The sequence below is a fragment of the Lagenorhynchus albirostris genome, chromosome 4 (assembly GCF_949774975.1).
Source record: "Lagenorhynchus albirostris chromosome 4, mLagAlb1.1, whole genome shotgun sequence".
Lineage (NCBI taxonomy): Eukaryota > Metazoa > Chordata > Mammalia > Artiodactyla > Delphinidae > Lagenorhynchus > Lagenorhynchus albirostris.
The window spans coordinates 59192474-59218046 of NC_083098.1; positions in this window are offsets into that span (position 1 = coordinate 59192474).

Genomic DNA, 25573 nt, shown 5'->3' on the forward strand with positions numbered 1-25573 from the left:
AGGGCCTCCTCACCCGAGGTCGGTGTGCCCACGGAGCGAACCCTGCAACTTCAGGGCATGGTTGGTGATTAGGATCACCACGTGGGGTCCTTTTCCCTTAGGAGGGAGGTGGCCTTTTGGGCTGCTGATTTCCAGGTTTTTAGATACCGCCAGTATCTTGGCCAGATGTGGCAGTGGGCCAAGCCCCTTGGTGACTGTAGTTTATCCTACCTGGATGGCATTCTTGCGTTGTTCCATTTCAAGTGGTCCCAGTTTTTGCACTAATTCTCCAATGGCGATTCACCTTTCACCGGGAATGGAAAGGTCAAAGGGTTTAGCTCAATTAGGGAGTTCCAGGGCAAGGGTCTGAATTGACTGCTCTTTCCATTCTTGAAAGGCCACTTCTGGATTCTGTTCAAAAGGATCATCATCTTTTCCTTTCAGTGTTTCATATAGAGGCCCAGCTAGTAGACTGTAGTTAGGGATCCAGAAGCAGCAAACCCTGGCCTCCCCAGGAACCCCTAAGCTGTCTTCTAGTTTTAGAAAGGGGTAAGGCTGCAAATGGTTTCTTCCCTTTCCTGGGATGGGCTTCTCCGACCTTGTGTGAGAATGAAGCCCAGGCAGGTCACCGCAGTCTGTGATATTTGAGCTTTTTCTTGGACAACTTCTATCCTTTATTGGCTTGGTAGTTCAGAGGCCTCCTTAGTAGGGCTGGCGATCAGAATGTCATCTGCATATTGAAGGAGGGTTTCCTTTTCCAGAGGTAGAACTTTTCGGTCTTTAGCTAAGCTTTCCCCAAAGATGGTGTGGGAATTTTTGAACCCTTGGGGCAAGACGGCCCGGAAGTATTGTTTTAGTTGTATGTTGAGTCCTGCCACTCACAAGCCAAAATTTCTTGTGACTCTGGGACTAATGGAATACAAAAGAAGGCATCATTGAAGACTAATACAGAATACCATGTCCTGGTGGTTGGTAGAATGACCAGCAGGGTGTAGGAATCAGGAGCAACTGGAGGTATATCCTCGGTGGCTTCACTGACTGTCCTGACATCCTTTACCAGGTCCCCAGCAGCCCATGGGGCTCTCGTGGTCAGGCCAATCCCAGGCTATGGAGCTCTCCTGGGCAGGTACCCCACCCCCAACCCAGCCCACGGGGCTCTCATGGTCAGGCCCCTCCCAGGATACAGAGCTACCCTTGCAGGTACCGTGGCAGGGCTGGGCACACAGGAACCGTGCACATAGCCCTCATTGAAGAGCACCCCCAGCTCACCTGTCGCTCAGAGCTGACACAGAGCACCTCAGAGCAGGACTTGAACTAACAAACAGCAGCTCCGACAGGTCTGTGACCCTGGGCATCACTCTGTGTGGCCTCCCTCCACCTGGTCTTCCAGACACTTCCACTGCACCCAGGGCACCAGGCCTCTGTCTCCAACCACCACCCACCCCTCCTCTCCCTGACTCCTGGGTTCCTCTCATTAGGAGAGGGTTTTCTTGAAGTTGTCTCCCACTCATGGGCCAGATAAAATGATTAGAAAACAAGCCAAAGCTGCAGTCCCTTGTCTATCCTGACTCTCAGGAGCCCACACCTGTTCCTTGGACCTGGCCGGTTCAGCAAGTTCCATTTTCTTCAACTGTGAGCCCCTGAGGGGTGATGATTGGCTGACCTGGGCAGCCTTACCGTGCCGGCCTGCCCTCCCCAGGTGTGCCTGGGTTGAGATCAACATAAATACCACTCCAGGCAGCAAGAGCCCCTGCAGCTGTGCCTGACGCCATTTTCTCTGCCCTGTCAGCAGTCTCGGGGCTGGGCTGGTGGGAGGGAGTGAGAGGCCACGGCTTTGTGGGTGGCCCAGTGTGAGTGGGGCTCTGCTGGACTTTCTGCAGCAGTTGCCAGGCTGCCACCTGCTAAAGAAGAGGATGTGTCACCCATACCTGCTGCTGGAATTTCTCCCTGGGCAGAGGTGAGGAAGGAAAAAAGCAGTGGGGGCAGGGACAGGACGGGTATCTCAGGCAGGGAAATGGAAATCTTCCAGAAGAGCACCCAGGGCCAAGACCATCCTGGCTGGCCTGCAGGCACCAAGTCAGCTGGCATGCTGTCACTCGTGTGGCTCCATGGCCCTTCCTCTAGGCTTTCAAGTCCTTGTATATATTCAGGTGTTTTACCTGGGAAGGGTGGGAACAGTTCAGCAGCAACTGGCCTGGGGCTCAGCTCACGTTTACTCACAGATGCCTCGGCACGGTGCCCCAGCTTTGCAATGAGGACGCTTGTTGTGTGGGGGCTGCTGGCTGAATGGGAGACGATTCCCCACCACTGACCAACTTCAGAATTGTTTACAACTGGAGCAAGTGCCCTGATACAGTTTTCCTCTGTGTAACTGGTGGGTTCTGTTTTTTTTTTCTCTTTTTCATTTTTGGTTCAAGGTAGATTTTATTCCTCTTTTTTGTATTTACAGATATAAGCATGGAAATAATTTGTTCATATAAATACATGTATGTGAAGGGAATAATTGTTTTTTCTGTTTTATTTTTTAAATTTTATTTCTTTTTAATTTTGAATTTTATTTTATATTTTTATACAGCAGGTTCTTATTGGTTATCTATTTTATACATATAAATGTTTACATGCCAATCCCAATCTCTCAACTCCTCCCACCACCACCCCCTCAAGAGCTTTCCCCCCTTGTGTCCATACGACTGTTGTCTACATCTGTTGCTCTATTTATTCCTTGCAAAATGGTTAATCTGTACAGTTTTTCTAGGTTCCACATATATGCATGAATATACAAGATTTGTTTTTCTCTTTCTGACTTACTTCACTCTGTATGACAGTCTCTAGATCCATCGACGTCTCTACAAATGACCCAATTTCATTCTTTTCATGGCTTAGTAATATTCCACTTTATATATGTACCACATCTTTATGCATTCGTCTGTCTGTGGGCATTTAGGTTGCTTCCATTACCTCGATATTGTAAATAGAGATGCAATGAACATTGCGGTGAATGTCTCTTTTTGATTTATGGTTTTGTCTGGGTATATGTCCAGTACTGGGATTGCTGTATCATAGGGTAATTCTATTATTAGTTTCTTAAGAAACTCCATATTTTTCTCCATAGTGACTGTATCAATTTATATTCCCAACAATAGTGAAAGAGGCTTCCTTTTCTCCACACCCTTTCCAGCATTTGTTGTTTGTAGATTTTCAGATGATGCCCATTCTAACAGGTGTGAGGTGATACCTCATTGTTGAGTCCATTTCGTTGAGCAAGGGGTAGGTCTTGTCTATTACATATTTGGCTTATGGAACGGTATCTGTGCTAATTTCAAACTCTGGTTTTATGCAGCACCCCAACTCACCTTTCCCCTTAAGCAAGCATAAGTTGGTTTTCTAAACTTGAGACCCTGTTCTGTTTTGTAATTCAGTTCCTGTGTAACCAAGTTTACATTCTGTGCATTAGTGATACCTTATGATGTTTCTTTTTCTGTGTGAATAATTTCACTTAGAATCATCGTGCCTCAATCCACTCATTATGCTGGTACAGGCCTGGTGACACAGATTTCATTGCTGAGTGGTATTCTGTTGTACGTAAGTACCGCAACTTCTTTATCAATTATTTGTTCTCTGGGATATTTAACTTGAACTGTAGAAGAGGTTCCTGTAAACACAGCCGTCCCGAATTTTGGGGTGGCTGTGTCTTTTTGATTTTAATTTCCCTAAGCTATAGGCCCATAAGTGGAAATGCCCTAGACTCTGTTGCTTTGTTTTCCAGATGTATCAGGAAACACCATACACTTCTCCAGAGTGGCTGTTGGCAATTTACATCCAGCCCATCAGCATAACAAGGCTCCTTTTTCCCCATGGCCTGTCTTGCCTTTCTGGATTTTACACTTTTTTCAGATGGCCCTTTAGACCGGGGGGAAGTGACACTTCATAGTAGTTCGGATTTCCATTGCAAGCTTGCTTGGTTTGCCAAAAAGGGCGTATGTGTTTTTTCCTGAATATATTCAGGAACAAACTCATACGCCCTTTTTTGCCAAGTGCATCATTGTCGATGTTCTGCCTCTTTTCCTATGCTTTAAATGCAAATCCAGTCTACCTCCTGAAATCGGTTTCCTGAAATTCTGCCCTGCTTTCAAGTCCTCTTCGCAGCCTTACTTCAATATATTTTTGGACGTTATCTGTCATTTATAACTCTGCAGGTTTGTGAATTACAGTGCCCCTGAGCTCCTTTCTTCAACTCGCTTTCTTGTGAGCTGGCCGCAAACCTGCAAGACTGCTTCAGGCCCTAATCTGCTTCTGGCAGGGCACGCTGAGCCTTTGGTTAATTCCTCTTCCTGGTGGGAAATGAGTGTTAAATATGCCCGTCCAGACACCTACCTCACTCTCAACCCCTTGGTGATGTGGGTCCTCTGGTTTGTGGCCACCTTTGCTGGGTTCCTCACCTTTCGATGATGTGGCCCCACTAGTGTGAGGACACTCCTGCCTGGTTCTCATCCACGTGGTTATGTGGACCCCCTGGTGAGTGTCTGTTCCTGGCTGTGTTCCTCACCCTTCTGTGAGGGAGACCCTCTGCTGATATCACTCCTGCATGGCTGGCACACATTGCCTTGGTGAAGTCAGCCGTGTGGTGGCAGTTGGAGCGTGCTGGGAATCTCCTCCCCCCCGGTGTTGAGGGCCCTCTTGCGTCAGGCCCTAACTGCTGGGCTCACCAACTTTTCTTAGTGAGCCCAGTGATGCTTTGGCACTCCTCTTAGGATCCCATCTCCATGGGGATGTGGGCCTTCTGCTCTGAGGTGCCAACGGCTGGGTTGTTCACATTTTCATGATGTGGGCTCTCTGGTGTTAGTTCACAGAGGACTGGATCCCATAGCCTCTGTGCTCTTGGCCGCCTGCTGGGAGGTTCCAACTGCTGGATTCCTCAACTTTTATATTCTATGGACCCTGTGTTGTGAGGCTGGTCTTGCCAGCCTCATTCTGAACCCCTTGGTGATGTGGTTCCTCTGGTTTGAGGACACATGTGCTGGGATCCTCACCTTTCGATGATGATGTCCCACTGGTGTGGGGACACTCCTGCCTGGTTCCCATCCCCTTGGTGATGTGGGCCCTCTGGTGAGAGTCTGATCCTGGCTGTGTTCCTCACCCTTCTGTGAGGTGGGCCCTCTGCTGTGAGGTCACTCCTGCCGGGCTGGCACACATTGCCTTGGCGACGTTGGCCCTCTGGTGGCAGCTGGAGCCTGCTGGGAGCCTCCTCCTCTCGGTGATGAGTGCCCTCTAGCGTCAGGCCCTAACTTCTGAGCACCCCACGTTTTCTGATGTGAGCCCAGTGATGCCAGGACACTCCTGTCATGTTCCCATCACTATGGGGATGTGGGCCTTCTGCTCTGAGGTCCCAATGTCTGGGTTGCTCACAGTTTCATGATGTGGGCTGTCTGGTGTTAGTTCACTCCGGCCTGGATCCCCTAGCCTCTGTGCTCTGGGCCGCCTGCGGGGGGTTCCAAATGCTGGATTCCTCACCTTTCTTATTTTTGGGCGCTCTGTTATGAGGCTCCTCCTGCCTGCCTCACTCCCAGCCCCTTGGTGATGGGTGTCCTATGGTTTGAAGCCACATGTTCTGGGTTCCTCACCTTTAGATGATGTGGCCCTACTCATGTGAAGACACTCCTGCCTGGTTCCAATCCATTTGGTGATGTGGGCCCTCTGGTGCGAGTCTGATCCTGACTGGGTTCGTCACACTTCTCTGAGGTGGGCCCTCTGCTGTGAGGTCATTCGTGCCTGGTTGGCACATATCGCCTTGGCGACATCAGCCCTCTGGTGGCAGTTGGAGCCTGCTGGGAACCTCCTTCCCTTGGTGATGAGGGTCCTCTGGCGTCAGGCCCTAACTGCTGGTCGCCCAAAATTTTCTGATATGTTCTCAGTGGTGCGAGGACACTCCTACCAGATTTCCATCCCCATGGGGATGTGGGCCTCCTGCTCTGAGGTCCCAATGGCTGGGTTGCTCAGTTTCATGACATGGGCCCTCTTCTGTGAGTTCAGAGCGGCCTGGATCCCATAGCCTCGGTGCTCTGGGCCGCCTACTGGGAGGTTCCAACTGCTGGATTCCTCACTTTTTTATTCTATGAGCCCAGTGTTGTGAGGCTACTCCTGCCTGCCTCACTCCGAGGCCCTTGGAGATGTGGGTCCTCTGGTTTGAGGACACATGTGCTGAGTACCTCACCTTTCGATGATGTGGCCCCACTGGTGTGAAGACACTCCTGCCTGGTTCCCATCCCCTTGGTGATGTGGGCCCTCTGGTGAGAGTCTGATGTTGGCTGGGTTTCTCACCCTTCTGTGAGGTGGGACCTCTGCTGTGAGGTAACTCCTGCCTGGTTTGCTCATGTTGCCTTGGCAATGTGAGTCCTCAGGTGGCAGTTGGAGGCTGCTGGGAATCTCCTCCCCTCAGTTATGAGAGCTCTGGATAAAACACATATGCCCTTTTTTGCCAAGGGCATTATTTTCCAAGTTCTGTCTCTTTTCCTATGCTTTAAGAGCGACTCCCGATACCTCCTGAAATGGGTTTCCTGCAATTCTGCCCCGCTTTCTAGTCCTCTTGGCAGCCTTACTTCAATATATTTTTGGACGATAGCTGTCATTTAGAACTCTGCAGGTTTGTGAATTACAGTGCCCCTGAGCTCCTTTCTTCAACTCGCTTTCTTGTGAGCTGGCCGCAACACCGCAGGATTGCTTCAGGCCCTAGTGTGGTTCCGGCACGGCACGCTGAGCCTTTGGTTAATTCCTCTTCCTGGCGGGAAATGAGAGTTAAATTTGCCCGTCCAGACACCTCCAGCTAGTCTCTCATTGGTTCTCCCTATTCCTGTTCATTTTCCGCAGAAATTGCAAACTGGGCCAAACAGGAGGTTAAAGGCACTGACTCTCCAAGTGGGGAGAGTGTTAGTAAAGCGTCTGGAATGTTGCACCCGAGTACCAGGGGACGAAAACTGAGACACATTTGAACACGTTTCCCGATCACACGGTGGATCATACTCTGGGTTCCACATGCATGTTTTAGCTGAAGGAAGAATCCCTTAATCCTGGAGAGTTGAGACCCATGGAATGGGTACCATGCAATATGACTTCAAAGGGTCTGCATTTGCTCACGGAACCTCACCAATCCTATCACTGCTGCGTTTGTGCAGCTGTACACACACTTGATTCTCTTTCGGAGACATATAAATCCATAGGTTTTAAGATTCTTACTAGTCAGGTATATTCTTAGGCGTTTAATATGGGGTGTTGAGTCCACTTCGTTGAGCAAGGAGTAGCTCTTGTCTATTACATATTTGGCTTATGGAACGGAATCTGTGCTAATTTTTATCTCTGGTTTTATGCAGCACCCCAACTCACCTTTCCCCTTAAGCAAGCATAAGTTGGTTTTCTACATTTGAGACCCTCTTCTGTTTTGTAATTCATTTCCTGTGTAGCCAAGTTTACATTCCGTGTATTAGTGATATCTTATGATGTTTCTTTTTCTGTGTGACTTATTTCACTTAGAATCATCGTACCTGAATCCACTCATTATGCTGTTATGTGCCTGATGACATAGATTTCATTGCTGAGTGATATTGCATTGTACGTGAGTACCACAACTTCTTTATCCATTTTTCGCTTTCTGTGATATTGAACTTGTACCGTAAATGAGGTTCTTGTAAACAGAGCCATCCCAAACTTTGGGGTGGCTGTGTCTTTTTGATTTTAATTTCCCTAAGCTTTAGGACCATAAGTGGAAGTGCCCTATGCTCTGTTGCTTTGTTTTTTAGATGTTTCAGGAAACACCATACACTTCTCCAGAGTGGCTGTTGGCAATTTACATCCCACCCATCAGCATAACGAGGCTCCCAGTTCTCCATGGCCTGTCCTGCCTTTCTGGATTTTACACTTTTTTCAGATGACCCTTTTGACGGGGGGGCATTGAGACTTCATTGTAGTGCAGATTTCCTTTGCAAGCTTGCTTGGTTGGCCAAAAAGGGCATATGCGTTTTTTCCTGAATATATTCAGGAAAAAACGCATACGCCCTTTTTGGCCAAGTGCATCATTGTGGACGTTCTGCCTCTTTTCCTATGCTTTACATGCAATTCCAGTCTACCTCCTGAAATCGGTTTCCTGCGATTCTGCCTTGCTGTCAGTGCCTCTTCATAGTCTTACCTCAATATAGTTTTGGAAAATAGTTGGCCTTTATAACTCTGCAGGTTTTTGAATTGCAGTTGCCCTTAGTTCCATTTTTCAGCTCTTATTTTTGTGATCTTGCCTCATATCCACAGGATTTCTTCAGGCCCTATTTTTCTTCTGGGGCGCCTTGTTGTGCCTTTGGTTAATTCTTCTTCCTATGTGAAATTAGAGTGACATGTGGGCATTGAAACCGCTGCAGCTATTTTCTCACTGGTTCCCCTTATTCCCATTCATCCTCCGCACTATCTGCAGACTGTGCGATACCGGAACTTAAAGTCATTGACTCTCCATGTGGGGATGTTGTTAGTAAAGTGGCTGGAATGTTGATCCGGAGCCCCAGGAGAGGAAAATGGCGTGCGTTTTAGAAACCTTTCCTGATCATATGGTATACCATCTGCTGGATTTCCCATGCATGTTTTAGCTGTAGGAAGATTCCCTTCAACCTGCAGTGTTGGGACCCTTGGAATGAGTAGCATGAAGTATTGCATTAAACTTTCGGCAGTTGCTCAGCAAAGCTCACCAATCCTCTCAGCCCCAAGTGTCCAGCCTTATGTCTTATCCAGCTGTGGGTTTATATGTGGTCATTCCAGGTTGCATCACAGCCCCTGAGCGAATTTTGTAAGAAGTTTTCTCTCTTTCATTGTTTCTGCGTTTTGGTTTTAAAATTTATTTCTATAATGGGGTTTAGCTCATTTTCACTGCTGTGTTTGTGCCGCTCTGCACACACTTGATTCCCTTATGGAGATATATCAATACATGGGTTTTAAGATTCTTATTACTCAGATATATTTCTCTGCGGTGTATAGGGTGTGTTGAGGCCAGTTCATTGAGCAAGGTGTAGATCTTGTCTAATACCTATTTGGTTTATTGAACGGTATCTGTGCTTATTTCAAACTCTGGTTTTATGCATCACCCCATCTCTCCTTTCCCCTTAAGCTGACATAAGTGTGTTTTCTAAATGTGAGACACTGTTCTGTTTTGTAATTCATTTTTTGTGCAGCCATATTTATCCTCCCTCTATAAGTGATATCTTATGATATGTTTCTTTTTCTGTTTGACTTATTTCAAGTAGTATTATCGGACCTAAATCCACTCTTTATCCTTCTACTAGCCTTATTACATTGATTTCATGGTGAAGAGATATTCCATTGTACATAAGTACCACATTTTCTTTATCCATTTTTCTCTTTCCTGGGATATTTAAGGTGTACTGAAGTTGAGGTTCTTGTAAACAGAGTAGCCCTAAACTGTGGTGTGCTTGTGTCTTGTTGATTTTTAGACTTCCCTAGATATACTCCCGTGATTGGAAGTGCCCTATGCTCTGTAGCTCTGTTTTTTAGATGATTTAGGAACCACCATACACTTCTCCAGAGTGGCTCTCGGCAGTTCACACACTGTCCAGCAGCGTATAAAGGCTCCCTGTTCTCCATGGCCTGTCCTGCATTTCTGGTTTTTACAATTTTTTCAGATGGCCCTTTTGACCGGTGGGAAATGAGACTTCTTTGTTGTGCACATTTGCATTGCTTGCTTGCTTGGTTGCCCATAAAGGGCGTATGCGTTTTTTCCTGGATATATTCAGGAAAAAACGCATACTCCCTTTTGGGCCAACTGCATCATTGTCGAAATTCTGCCGCTTTTCATGTGCTTTAAAGACGAGTCCAATCTATCTCTTGAAATCTGTTTCTTGCAATTCTGTCTTGCATTCAGATCCTCTTCTTTGCCTTACCTCAACATATTTTTGGACGTTAGTTTTCATTTATAACTCTGCAGGTTTGTGAATTGCAGTGACCCTGAGCTCCATTTTTTAAGTTGCTCTTTTGTGAGCTGGCCTCAAAGCCGCAGGATTGCTTCAGGCCCTATTTTGGCTCCGGCGAGGTGGGCTGAGCCTTTTTTTATTCTTATTCTTAATGGGAAATTAGAGTGACATGTGCTCGTCCAAACCCCTACAACTATTCTCTCATTGGTTCCCCCTCTTCCCGTTCATCCTCCTCACAATTTGCAAAATGTGTGAAACAGAAGTTTAAATGTGCTGATTCTCTAAGTGGGGAGATTCTAAGTAACATGGCTGGAATGATGAACAGGAGCACCAGGAGAGGATAAATGAGGTGCATTTTAGACACATCTCCCGATCACATGGTGTAAAGTCCTCTGGGTTTTCCATGCATGTTTTAGCTGTAGGAAGATTCCTTGAACCTGCAGATTTGGGACCCATTGAATGGGTACCAGGTAGTATTACTTTAAAGGGTGTGCATTTCCTCACCCAACCTCACATTTCTCTTAGCGCGAACAGTTTCCAGTCTTATGTCTCATCCTGCTGTGGGTCTAGATGTGTTCAATCCATGTTGCATCACCATCCCTGAGGAAAAGTTGTAAGAGGTTTTCTCTGTCTCTCTGTCGTTTATTTTTTGCAATTTATCACTATATTGGTTACAGCTGATTTTCAAAGCTCTATTTCTTGCTACTGTACATCCACTTGATTCACGTACAGAGAGACATCAATAAATTCTTTTTCAGATTCTTACCAGTCATAGATATTCTTTTCCGGTGACTTGAGTGTGCTGAGTGCAGTTCTTTTAGCTACCGTGTAGGCCTTGTTGATTATCAGTTTGGTATTTGGAATGGTATCTTTGCTAATTTCAACCTCCTGGATGATGCCTCACCCCTCCCCACCTTTCCCGTTCAGCAGCCTTACGCGTGCTTTCTACATATTTGACTATGTTTTTGTTTTGTAATTTATTTCATGTGTAGCCATGTTGGATTCCACCTTTAAGTGATATCTTATGATATGTGTCTTTTTCTTTTTGAATTCTGTCACTTAGAATGATCATACGTAACTCCTCCGGAGTTGTTACAACTGGCCATATCTCATTGATTTCCAGGCTGAGTAATATTCCACTCTACATAAGTACCACATCTCTATCCATTTTTTCCCTCCAGAGACATTTAAGTTCTATCCTAGTCGAGGATCTTTTAAACAGAGAGGCAGTAAACATTGGGGTGCCTGTGTCCTCTCGATTTTTGTTTTTCCCAAGATATACGCCCATGAGTGCAAGTGCCCTATGCTCTGTAGCTCATTTTTTAGATGCTTTAGTAAACACAATACACTTCTCCAGAATGGCCGTTGGCAATATACATTTCCACTATAAGCCTCACAGGGCTCCCTCTTCTCCTTGCCCTGTCCTGCATTTCTGGTGTTTACACTTTATGAGGATGGCTCTTCTGACTGATGCGAAGTGATATCTTTTGTAGTATTGATTTCCAGTGCCCACCTGTTTGGTTGGCTAAAAAAGTGTATGCCCTTTTCTTGAATATATACAGAAAAAAACGCATACAGCCTTTTTGGCCAACTGCAATGTTGGCAATGTTCAGCCCCTTTTCTTGTGCTTAATGGCGAGTCCTTTCTACCTCCTCAAATCCCTTTCCTGCCATTCTCCCTTGCTTACCAATCCTTTTCTCTGACTTTCCTCAAGACATTTTTCAGTGATAGATATTTTCAACTCTGCAGTTTCGTGAATTTTACTGCCCCTGAGTTCCATTGTTCAACTTGTGTTTATGGGAACTGGCCACAAAGCAGTGGGATTTCCTCAAGCCCTATACTGTTTCTATGGGCAACACTAGCCTTTGGTCAATTCGTCTTCCTGATTGGAAATTAGAGTGACATGTGCCTGTCTGAACACCTAGGACTTGTCTCTCATTGTTCCTCATCCTTCCGCTTCATCCTCTGGACAAATTCCAAACTGTACGCAACAGGATGTTGACAGTGCTGACATCTCCAAGTGGGGAGACTGTTAGTAAAGACGCTGGAGGGGTAAACCCGAGCACCAGGAGATGAGGAGATGAGATGCCTTTTCCAAACTCTTCCCGATCAGACGGTATACCATCTTCTGGATGTGACAGACATGTTTTAGCAGTAGGAAGAGTCCCATTCATGTAAGGAGAACGCCAGGGCTTTTTCAAAATCAGTGTCTCCCCGAAACCCAAACTGGGGAGTTTTTTAAGCTACGGCTACACATATGTTCATTAAGGGCCTTGGGAAGTAGGCAGAGTCCAAACTTTAGATGATTGAAGTCTTCAGGGTCAGAAGCACTCACCACCGGCTTCCCTTAGGTTACACTTTAACTGTCATTGATAGATGATGTCAATAAAAATATCTATTCTTTTTCCGATTATTTCCCCTTATAGGTTATTGCAAAATATTTAGTGTAGTTCCCTGTGCTATACAGTAGTTCCTTGTTGATGATCTACTTTATACATAGCAGTGTGTATGTGTTAATTCCAAACTGTTAATTTATCCCTCCTCCCACCTTTCCCCTTTGATAATAATAAATTATAAGATTTTATACTTCTCAGAAATGGGGGAGCTGAAAGAGAGGTATCATTTTCAATGGAAAAGCATTTAAAACAAGATTGAAGCTTTAACCAAGATTATTAGATGTACATCCTTGGAAAGAAATCACTTCATTTCTCTAATGTTGACCTGACAAATAAGACAAACCTTTTCACTGAACTTGCTTATGATAAAGTGATGGAAATATCAAATGGAAGTGTTAGAAACATCTTATTTTACCCGAGCCTTCTAAACTGTTCTATGTTAACTACAGTTTGGCTCACACATCTGTTCATTGAAGTTACAATAGTCTCAATTTCTGTTACTGATCCTCCAGAATGGACCCCAACAAGTGTCCCCCTGCCCAGTGTCATTGGGGCCAACAGATCGAGACTGAGTTTGGTTCCCAAGCAAAGGAAATTTATATTTTGATCAGAGAATGGAGAGGTGAGAGCATGCACTACCCCGTGGGCTGTGGGCTGTGGGCTGTGGGCTGGGCTGCTGTGTAGAGATCCTGTCAGAGTCAGTGGGAGGGAGGGGGCAGAGCTCTCGAGGGCCGGGTTGGCTGCAGCTCAGGCTCTATATCTCGGAGTCTGCACTGGGCCCCAGGAGCTGAGGTGTCGACCCAGCCATTCTGCACTAGGAAATCTGGTCTGAAGTGCCGGGTGTGGAACCTCTGCATGCGGGACCCTAGGAGCACGTGAAATTAGACAAAGCACAAAGGATAAAAAAGGTCAGACTTGACTTTATTGCCCAGATTCTATTTTTATCTCCCAGGGATTTTTAGTGGGCTTTGCTGGGGACAAACCCCTCCTCTGCCTTTTGCCCCGTTCCTCATTCTTGGAGTGCTGAGGGTGCAGACCCTTCTTCTGTAACTGCTGAGTGCTGAGTTGGGAGCCCTCATACCAGGGGACGAGGGTCAGAACTTCTCCCCAGCAGCCTCCAGGTGACGTTGATTGGCCCCAGGACCCCTGCCTCCCTGCTCGTCCGCCTGAGCACCAGCATTGGAAGTGTTATAGATTCTAATGACCTTTGAGGGTCCAGGAAAGAGATGTGCAGAGACGCTGTGGGGGCCGATTTCACCCCGCCCCACATTTGTTCGGCCACCTTAGGCTGACCGTTTCTGCCAGCCTAGATGCTCTGACCAGTAGTCTGCTCTTTCTTCAATTAGGCCCCTGAATTAACGTAAAAACAGCACCAGGTGTCAGAGCCTTGCCCGCTCAACTCCCAGACAGTCCAGGGTCAGTGGTGATCAAGGACCATGATGGCCACTGAGTCAACAGCCTTTTGAAGTAAACAGGAGTCCAGCCGGTCTTATTGGCCACCATCATCACGGTGTCTGTAGGCTTTTCTATGGTGACAGTGTGATATACGGTTCCCCCGCCAAGATTATTAGCTCCCCTCCGGGTGCAGTAAGTCCTGCAAGCAGTAGTCTACTCCTTCGGGACACACTATTGTTGTTTTTTGAGAGAAACTCCAGGTCAAGTGATGTTCACACGAGTCGTCATGGTGCCCTGTTGCCCCCGGTTATCTCTCTGGATGTTGGAGTTGGAGGGCCTCCTCACCCGAGGTCGGTGTGCCCACGGAGCGAACCCTGCAACTTCAGGGCATGGTTGGTGATTAGGATCACCACGTGGGGTCCTTTTCCCTTAGGAGGGAGGTGGCCTTTTGGGCTGCTGATTTCCAGGTTTTTAGATACCGCCAGTATCTTGGCCAGATGTGGCAGTGGGCCAAGCCCCTTGGTGACTGTAGTTTATCCTACCTGGATGGCATTCTTGCGTTGTTCCATTTCAAGTGGTCCCAGTTTTTGCACTAATTCTCCAATGGCGATTCACCTTTCACCGGGAATGGAAAGGTCAAAGGGTTTAGCTCAATTAGGGAGTTCCAGGGCAAGGGTCTGAATTGACTGCTCTTTCCATTCTTGAAAGGCCACTTCTGGATTCTGTTCAAAAGGATCATCATCTTTTCCTTTCAGTGTTTCATATAGAGGCCCAGCTAGTAGACTGTAGTTAGGGATCCAGAAGCAGCAAACCCTGGCCTCCCCAGGAACCCCTAAGCTGTCTTCTAGTTTTAGAAAGGGGTAAGGCTGCAAATGGTTTCTTCCCTTTCCTGGGATGGGCTTCTCCGACCTTGTGTGAGAATGAAGCCCAGGCAGGTCACCGCAGTCTGTGATATTTGAGCTTTTTCTTGGACAACTTCTATCCTTTATTGGCTTGGTAGTTCAGAGGCCTCCTTAGTAGGGCTGGCGATCAGAATGTCATCTGCATATTGAAGGAGGGTTTCCTTTTCCAGAGGTAGAACTTTTCGGTCTTTAGCTAAGCTTTCCCCAAAGATGGTGTGGGAATTTTTGAACCCTTGGGGCAAGACGGCCTGGAAGTATTGTTTTAGTTGTATGTTGAGTCCTGCCACTCACAAGCCAAAATTTCTTGTGACTCTGGGACTAATGGAATACAAAAGAAGGCATCATTGAAGACTAATACAGAATACCATGTCCTGGTGGTTGGTAGAATGACCAGCAGGGTGTAGGAATCAGGAGCAACTGGAGGTATATCCTCGGTGGCTTCACTGACTGTCCTGACATCCTTTACCAGGTCCCCAGCAGCCCATGGGGCTCTCGTGGTCAGGCCAATCCCAGGCTATGGAGCTCTCCTGGGCAGGTACCCCACCCCCAACCCAGCCCACGGGGCTCTCATGGTCAGGCCCCTCCCAGGATACAGAGCTACCCTTGCAGGTACCGTGGCAGGGCTGGGCACACAGGAACCGTGCACATAGCCCTCATTGAAGAGTACCCCCAGCTCACCTGTCGCTCAGAGCTGACACAGAGCACCTCAGAGCAGGACTTGAACTAACAAACAGCAGCTCCGACAGGTCTGTGACCCTGGGCATCACTCTGTGTGGCCTCCCTCCACCTGGTCTTCCAGACACTTCCACTGCACCCAGGGCACCAGGCCTCTGTCTCCAACCACCACCCACCCCTCCTCTCCCTGACTCCTGGGTTCCTCTCATTAGGAGAGGGTTTTCTTGAAGTTGTCTCCCACTCATGGGCCAGATAAAATGATTAGAAAACAAGCCAAAGCTGCAGCCCCTTGTCTATCCTGACTCTCAGGAGCCCACACCTGTTCCTTGGACCTGGCCGGTTCAGCAAGTTCCATTTTCTTCAACTGTGAGCCCCTGAGGGGTGATGATTGGCTGACCTGGGCAGCCTTACCATGCTGGCCTGCCCTCCCCAGGTGTGCCTGGGTTGAGATCAACATAAATACCACTCCAGGCAGCAAGAGCCCCTGCAGCTGTGCCTGACGCCATTTTCTCTGCCCTGTCAGCAGTCTCGGGGCTGGGCTGGTGGGAGGGAGTGAGAGGCCACGGCTTTGTGGGTGGCCCAGTGTGAGTGGGGCTCTGCTGGACTTTCTGCAGCAGTTGCCAGGCTGCCACCTGCTAAAGAAGAGGATGTGTCACCCATACCTGCTGCTGGAATTTCTCCCTGGGCAGAGGTGAGGAAGGAAAAAAGCAGTGGGGGCAGGGACAGGACGGGTATCTCAGGCAGGGAAATGGGGAAATGGAAATCTTCCAGAAGAGCACCCAGGGCCAGGACCATCCTGGCTGGCCTGCAGGCACCAAGTCAGCTGGCATGCTGTCACTCGTGTGGCTCCATGGCCCTTCCTCTAGGCTTTCAAGTCCTTGTATATATTCAGGTGTTTTACCTGGGAAGGGTGGGAACAGTTCAGCAGCAACTGGCCTGGGGCTCAGCTCACGTTTACTCACAGATGCCTCGGCACGGTGCCCCAGCTTTGCAATGAGGACGCTTGTTGTGTGGGGGCTGCTGGCTGAATGGGAGACGATTCCCCACCACTGACCAACTTCAGAATTGTTTACAACTGGAGCAAGTGCCCTGATACAGTTTTCCTCTGTGTAACTGGTGGGTTCTGTTTTTTTTTTCTCTTTTTCATTTTTGGTTCAAGGTAGATTTTATTCCTCTTTTCTGTATTTACAGATATAAGCATGGAAATAATTTGTTCATATAAATACATGTATGTGAAGGGAATAATTGTTTTTTCTGTTTTATTTTTTAAATTTTATTTCTTTTTAATTTTGAATTTTATTTTATATTTTTATACAGCAGGTTCTTATTGGTTATCTATTTTATACATATAAATGTTTACATGCCAATCCCAATCTCTCAACTCCTCCCACCACCACCCCCTCAAGAGCTTTCCCCCCTTGTGTCCATACGATTGTTGTCTACATCTGTTGCTCTATTTATTCCTTGCAAAATGGTTAATCTGTACAGTTTTTCTAGGTTCCACATATATGCATGAATATACAAGATTTGTTTTTCTCTTTCTGACTTACTTCACTCTGTATGACAGTCTCTAGATCCATCGACGTCTCTACAAATGACCCAATTTCATTCTTTTCATGGCTTAGTAATATTCCACTTTATATATGTACCACATCTTTATGCATTCGTCTGTCTGTGGGCATTTAGGTTGCTTCCATTACCTCGATATTGTAAATAGAGATGCAATGAACATTGCGGTGAATGTCTCTTTTTGATTTATGGTTTTGTCTGGGTATATGTCCAGTACTGGGATTGCTGTATCATAGGGTAATTCTATTATTAGTTTCTTAAGAAACTCCATATTGTTCTCCATAGTGACTGTATCAATTTATATTCCCAACAATAGTGAAAGAGGCTTCCTTTTCTCCACACCCTTTCCAGCATTTGTTGTTTGTAGATTTTCAGATGATGCCCATTCTAACAGGTGTGAGGTGATACCTCATTGTTGAGTCCATTTCGTTGAGCAAGGGGTAGGTCTTGTCTATTACATATTTGGCTTATGGAACGGTATCTGTGCTAATTTCAAACTCTGGTTTTATGCAGCACCCCAACTCACCTTTCCCCTTAAGCAAGCATAAGTTGGTTTTCTAAACTTGAGACCCTGTTCTGTTTTGTAATTCAGTTCCTGTGTAACCAAGTTTACATTCCGTGCATTAGTGATACCTTATGATGTTTCTTTTTCTGTGTGAATAATTTCACTTAGAATCATCGTGCCTCAATCCACTCATTATGCTGGTACAGGCCTGGTGACACAGATTTCATTGCTGAGTGGTATTCTGTTGTACGTAAGTACCGCAACTTCTTTATCAATTATTTGTTCTCTGGGATATTTAACTTGAACTGTAGAAGAGGTTCCTGTAAACACAGCCGTCCCGAATTTTGGGGTGGCTGTGTCTTTTTGATTTTAATTTCCCTAAGCTATAGGCCCATAAGTGGAAATGCCCTAGACTCTGTTGCTTTGTTTTCCAGATGTATCAGGAAACACCATACACTTCTCCAGAGTGGCTGTTGGCAATTTACATCCAGCCCATCAGCATAACAAGGCTCCTTTTTCCCCATGGCCTGTCTTGCCTTTCTGGATTTTACACTTTTTTCAGATGGCCCTTTAGACCGGGGGGAAGTGACACTTCATAGTAGTTCGGATTTCCATTGCAAGCTTGCTTGGTTTGCCAAAAAGGGCGTATGTGTTTTTTCCTGAATATATTCAGGAACAAACTCATACGCCCTTTTTTGCCAAGTGCATCATTGTCGATGTTCTGCCTCTTTTCCTATGCTTTAAATGCAAATCCAGTCTACCTCCTGAAATCGGTTTCCTGAAATTCTGCCCTGCTTTCAAGTCCTCTTCGCAGCCTTACTTCAATATATTTTTGGACGTTATCTGTCATTTATAACTCTGCAGGTTTGTGAATTACAGTGCCCCTGAGCTCCTTTCTTCAACTCGCTTTCTTGTGAGCTGGCCGCAAACCTGCAAGACTGCTTCAGGCCCTAATCTGCTTCTGGCAGGGCACGCTGAGCCTTTGGTTAATTCCTCTTCCTGGTGGGAAATGAGTGTTAAATATGCCCGTCCAGACACCTATCTCACTCTCAACCCCTTGGTGATGTGGGTCCTCTGGTTTGTGGCCACCTTTGCTGGGTTCCTCACCTTTCGATGATGTGGCCCCACTAGTGTGAGGACACTCCTGCCTGGTTCTCATCCACGTGGTTATGTGGACCCCCTGGTGAGTGTCTGTTCCTGGCTGTGTTCCTCACCCTTCTGTGAGGGAGACCCTCTGCTGATATCACTCCTGCATGGCTGGCACACATTGCCTTGGTGAAGTCAGCCGTGTGGTGGCAGTTGGAGCGTGCTGGGAATCTCCTCCCCCCCGGTGTTGAGGGCCCTCTTGCGTCAGGCCCTAACTGCTGGGCTCACCAACTTTTCTTAGTGAGCCCAGTGATGCTTTGGCACTCCTCTTAGGATCCCATCTCCATGGGGATGTGGGCCTTCTGCTCTGAGGTGCCAACGGCTGGGTTGTTCACATTTTCATGATGTGGGCTCTCTGGTGTTAGTTCACAGAGGACTGGATCCCATAGCCTCTGTGCTCTTGGCCACCTGCTGGGAGGTTCCAACTGCTGGATTCCTCAACTTTTATATTCTATGGACCCTGTGTTGTGAGGCCGGTCTTGCCAGCCTCATTCTGAACCCCTTGGTGATGTGGTTCCTCTGGTTTGAGGACACATGTGCTGGGATCCTCACCTTTCGATGATGATGTCCCACTGGTGTGGGGACACTCCTGCCTGGTTCCCATCCCCTTGGTGATGTGGGCCCTCTGGTGAGAGTCTGATCCTGGCTGTGTTCCTCACCCTTCTGTGAGGTGGGCCCTCTGCTGTGAGGTCACTCCTGCCGGGCTGGCACACATCGCCTTGGCGACGTTGGCCCTCTGGTGGCAGCTGGAGCCTGCTGGGAGCCTCCTCCTCTCGGTGATGAGTGCCCTCTAGCGTCAGGCCCTAACTTCTGAGCACCCCACGTTTTCTGATGTGAGCCCAGTGATGCCAGGACACTCCTGTCATGTTCCCTTCACTATGGGGATGTGGGCCTTCTGCTCTGAGGTCCCAATGTCTGGGTTGCTCACAGTTTCATGATGTGGGCTGTCTGGTGTTAGTTCACTCCGGCCTGGATCCCCTAGCCTCTGTGCTCTGGGCCGCCTGCTGGGAGGTTCCAAATGCTGGATTCCTCACCTTTCTTATTTTTGGGCGCTCTGTTATGAGGCTCCTCCTGCCTGCCTCACTCCCAGCCCCTTGGTGATGGGTGTCCTATGGTTTGAAGCCACATGTTCTGGGTTCCTCACCTTTAGATGATGTGGCCCTACTCATGTGAAGACACTCCTGCCTGGTTCCAATCCATTTGGTGATGTGGGCCCTCTGGTGCGAGTCTGATCCTGACTGGGTTCGTCACACTTCTCTGAGGTGGGCCCTCTGCTGTGAGGTCATTCGTGCCTGGTTGGCACACATCGCCTTGGCGACGTCAGCCCTCTGGTGGCAGTTGGAGCCTGCTGGGAACCTCCTTCCCTTGGTGATGAGGGTCCTCTGGCGTCAGGCCCTAACTGCTGGTCGCCCAAAATTTTCTGATATGTTCTCAGTGGTGCGAGGACACTCCTACCAGATTTCCATCCCCATGGGGATGTGGACCTCCTGCTCTGAGGTCCCAATGGCTGGGTTGCTCAGTTTCATGACATGGGCCCTCTTCTGTGAGTTCAGAGCGGCCTGGATCCCATAGCCTCGGTGCTCTGGGCCGCCTGCTGGGAGGTTCCAACTGCTGGATTCCTCACTTTTTTATTCTATGAGCCCAGTGTTGTGAGGCTACTCCTGCCTGCCTCACTCCGAGGCCCTTGGAGATGTGGGTCCTCTGGTTTGAGGACACATGTGCTGAGTACCTCACCTTTCGATGATGTGGCCCCACTGGTGTGAAGACACTCCTGCCTGGTTCCCATCCCCTTGGTGATGTGGGCCCTCTGGTGAGAGTCTGATGTTGGCTGGGTTTCTCACCCTTCTGTGAGGTGGGACCTCTGCTGTGAGGTAACACCTGCCTGGTTTGCTCATGTTGCTTTGGCAATGTGAGTCCTCAGGTGGCAGTTGGAGGCTGCTGGGAATCTCCTCCCCTCAGTTATGAGAGCTCTGGATAAAACACATATGCCCTTTTTTGCCAAGGGCATTATTTTCCAAGTTCTGTCTCTTTTCCTATGCTTTAAGAGCGACTCCCGATACCTCCTGAAATGGGTTTCCTGCAATTCTGCCCCGCTTTCTAGTCCTCTTGGCAGCCTTACTTCAATATATTTTTGGACGATAGCTGTCATTTAGAACTGTGCAGGTTTGTGAATGACAGTGCCCCTGAGCTCCTTTCTTCAACTCGCTTTCTTGTGAGCTGGCCGCAACACCGCAGGATTGCTTCAGGCCCTAGTGTGTTTCCGGCACGGCACGCTGAGCCTTTGGTTAATTCCTCTTCCTGGTGGGAAATGAGAGTTAAATTTGCCCGTCCAGACACCTCCAGCTAGTCTCTCATTGGTTCTCCCTATTCCTGTTCATTTTCCGCAGAAATTGCAAACTGGGCCAAACAGGAGGTTAAAGGCACTGACTCTCCAAGTGGGGAGAGTGTTAGTAAAGCGTCTGGAATGTTGCACCCGAGTACCAGGGGACGAAAACTGAGACACATTTGAACACGTTTCCCGATCACACGGTGGATCATACTCTGGGTTCCACATGCATGTTTTAGCTGAAGGAAGAATCCCTTAATCCTGGAGAGTTGAGACCCATGGAATGGGTACCATGCAATATGACTTCAAAGGGTCTGCATTTGCTCACGGAACCTCACCAATCCTATCACTGCTGCGTTTGTGCAGCTGTACACACACTTGATTCTCTTTCAGAGACATATAAATCCATAGGTTTTAAGATTCTTACTAGTCAGGTATATTCTTAGGCGTTTAATATGGGGTGTTGAGTCCACTTCGTTGAGCAAGGAGTAGCTCTTGTCTATTACATATTTGGCTTATGGAACGGAATCTGTGCTAATTTTTATCTCTGGTTTTATGCAGCACCCCAACTCACCTTTCCCCTTAAGCAAGCATAAGTTGGTTTTCTACATTTGAGACCCTCTTCTGTTATGTAATTCATTTCCTGTGTAGCCAAGTTTACATTCCGTGTATTAGTGATATCTTATGATGTTTCTTTTTCTGTGTGACTTATTTCACTTAGAATCATCGTACCTGAATCCACTCATTATGCTGTTATGTGCCTGATGACATAGATTTCATTGCTGAGTGATATTGCATTGTACGTGAGTACCACAACTTCTTTATCCATTTTTCGCTTTCTGTGATATTGAACTTGTACCGTAAATGAGGTTCTTGTAAACAGAGCCATCCCAAACTTTGGGGTGGCTGTGTCTTTTTGATTTTAATTTCCCTAAGCTTTAGGACCATAAGTGGAAGTGCCCTATGCTCTGTTGCTTTGTTTTTTAGATGTTTCAGGAAACACCATACACTTCTCCAGAGTGGCTGTTGGCAATTTACATCCCACCCATCAGCATAACGAGGCTCCCAGTTCTCCATGGCCTGTCCTGCCTTTCTGGATTTTACACTTTTTTCAGATGACCCTTTTGACGGGGGGGCATTGAGACTTCATTGTAGTGCAGATTTCCTTTGCAAGCTTGCTTGGTTGGCCAAAAAGGGCGTATGCGTTTTTTCCTGAATATATTCAGGAAAAAACGCATACGCCCTTTTTGGCCAAGTGCATCATTGTGGACGTTCTGCCTCTTTTCCTATGCTTTACATGCAATTCCAGTCTACCTCCTGAAATCGGTTTCCTGCGATTCTGCCTTGCTGTCAGTGCCTCTTCATAGTCTTACCTCAATATAGTTTTGGAAAATAGTTGGCCTTTATAACTCTGCAGGTTTTTGAATTGCAGTTGCCCTTAGTTCCATTTTTCAGCTCTTATTTTTGTGATCTTGCCTCATATCCACAGGATTTCTTCAGGCCCTATTTTTCTTCTGGGGCGCCTTGTTGTGCCTTTGGTTAATTCTTCTTCCTATGTGAAATTAGAGTGACATGTGGGCATTGAAACCGCTGCAGCTATTTTCTCACTGGTTCCCCTTATTCCCATTCATCCTCCGCACTATCTGCAGACTGTGCGATACCGGAACTTAAAGTCATTGACTCTCCATGTGGGGATGTTGTTAGTAAAGTGGCTGGAATGTTGATCCGGAGCCCCAGGAGAGGAAAATGGCGTGCGTTTTAGAAACCTTTCCTGATCATATGGTATACCATCTGCTGGATTTCCCATGCATGTTTTAGCTGTAGGAAGATTCCCTTCAACCTGCAGTGTTGGGACCCTTGGAATGAGTAGCATGAAGTATTGCATTAAACTTTCGGCAGTTGCTCAGCAAAGCTCACCAATCCTCTCAGCCCCAAGTGTCCAGCCTTATGTCTTATCCAGCTGTGGGTTTATATGTGGTCATTCCAGGTTGCATCACAGCCCCTGAGCGAATTTTGTAAGAAGTTTTCTCTCTTTCATTGTTTCTGCGTTTTGGTTTTAAAATTTATTTCTATAATGGGGTTTAGCTCATTTTCACTGCTGTGTTTGTGCCGCTCTGCACACACTTGATTCCCTTATGGAGATATATCAATACATGGGTTTTAAGATTCTTATTACTCAGATATATTTCTCTGCGGTGTATAGGGTGTGTTGAGGCCAGTTCATTGAGCAAGGTGTAGATCTTGTCTAATACCTATTTGGTTTATTGAACGGTATCTGTGCTTATTTCAAACTCTGGTTTTATGCATCACCCCATCTCTCCTTTCCCCTTAAGCTGACATAAGTGTGTTTTCTAAATGTGAGACACTGTTCTGTTTTGTAATTCATTTTTTGTGCAGCCATATTTATCCTCCCTCTATAAGTGATATCTTATGATATGTTTCTTTTTCTGTTTGACTTATTTCAAGTAGTATTATCGGACCTAAATCCACTCTTTATCCTTCTACTAGCCTTATTACATTGATTTCATGGTGAAGAGATATTCCATTGTACATAAGTACCACATTTTCTTTATCCATTTTTCTCTTTCCTGGGATATTTAAGGTGTACTGAAGTTGAGGTTCTTGTAAACAGAGTAGCCCTAAACTGTGGTGTGCTTGTGTCTTGTTGATTTTTAGACTTCCCTAGATATACTCCCGTGATTGGAAGTGCCCTATGCTCTGTAGCTCTGTTTTTTAGATGATTTAGGAACCACCATACACTTCTCCAGAGTGGCTCTCGGCAGTTCACACACTGTCCATCAGTGTATAAAGGCTCCCTGTTCTCCATGGCCTGTCCTGCATTTCTGGTTTTTACAATTTTTTCAGATGGCCCTTTTGACCGGTGGGAAATGAGACTTCTTTGTTGTGCACATTTGCATTGCTTGCTTGCTTGGTTGCCCATAAAGGGCGTATGCGTTTTTTCCTGGATATATTCAGGAAAAAACGCATACTCCCTTTTGGGCCAACTGCATCATTGTCGAAATTCTGCCGCTTTTCATGTGCTTTAAAGACGAGTCCAATCTATCTCTTGAAATCTGTTTCTTGCAATTCTGTCTTGCATTCAGATCCTCTTCTTTGCCTTACCTCAACATATTTTTGGACGTTAGTTTTCATTTATAACTCTGCAGGTTTGTGAATTGCAGTGACCCTGAGCTCCATTTTTTAAGTTGCTCTTTTGTGAGCTGGCCTCAAAGCCGCAGGATTGCTTCAGGCCCTATTTTGGCTCCGGCGAGGCGGGCTGAGCCTTTTTTTAATTGTTATTCTTAATGGGAAATTAGAGTGACATGTGCCCGTCCAAACCCCTACAACTATTCTCTCATTGGTTCCCCCTCTTCCCGTTCATCCTCCTCACAATTTGCAAAATGTGTGAAACAGAAGTTTAAATGTACTGATTCTCTAACTGGGGAGATTCTAAGTAACATGGCTGGAATGATGAACAGGAGCACCAGGAGAGGATAAATGAGGTGCATTTTAGACACATCTCCCGATCACATGGTGTACAGTCCTCTGGGTTTTCCATGCATGTTTTAGCTGTAGGAAGATTCCTTGAACCTGCAGATTTGGGACCCATTGAATGGGTACCAGGTAGTATTACTTTAAAGGGTGTGCATTTCCTCACCCAACCTCACATTTCTCTTAGCGCGAACAGTTTCCTGTCTTATGTCTCATCCTGCTGTGGGTCTAGATGTGTTCAATCCATGTTGCATCACCGTCCCTGAGGAAAAGTTGTAAGAGGTTTTCTCTGTCCCTCTGTCGTTTATTTTTTGCAATTTATCACTATATTGGTTACAGCTGATTTTCAAAGCTCTATTTCTTGCTGCTGTACATCCACTTGATTCACGTACAGAGAGACATCAATAAATTCTTTTTCAGATTCTTACCAGTCATAGATATTCTTTTCCGGTGACTTGAGTGTGCTGAGTGCAGTTCTTTTAGCTACCGTGTAGGCCTTGTTGATTATCAGTTTGGTATTTGGAATGGTACCTTTGCTAATTTCAACCTCCTGGATGATGCCTCACCCCTCCCCACCTTTCCCGTTCAGCAGCCTTACGCATGCTTTCTACATATTTGACTATGTTTTTGTTTTGTAATTTATTTCATGTGTAGCCATTTTGGATTCCACCTTTAAGTGATATCTTATGATATGTGTCTTTTTCTTTTTGAATTCTGTCACTTAGAATGATCATACGTAACTCCTCCGGAGTTGTTACAACTGGCCATATCTCATTGATTTCCAGGCTGAGTAATATTCCACTCTACATAAGTACCACATCTCTATCCATTTTTTCCCTCCAGAGACATTTAAGTTCTATCCTAGTCGAGGATCTTTTAAACAGAGAGGCAGTAAACATTGGGGTGCCTGTGTCCTCTCGATTTTTGTTTTTCCCAAGATATACGCCCATGAGTGCAAGTGCCCTATGCTCTGTAGCTCATTTTTTAGATGCTTTAGTAAACACAATACACTTCTCCAGAATGGCCGTTGGCAATATACATTTCCACTATAAGCCTCACAGGGCTCCCTCTTCTCCTTGCCGTGTCCTGCATTTCTGGTGTTTACACTTTATGAGGATGGCTCTTCTGACTGATGCGAAGTGATATCTTTTGTAGTATTGATTTCCAGTGCCCACCTGTTTGGTTGGCTAGAAAAGTGTATGCCCTTTTCTTGAATATATACAGAAAAAAAC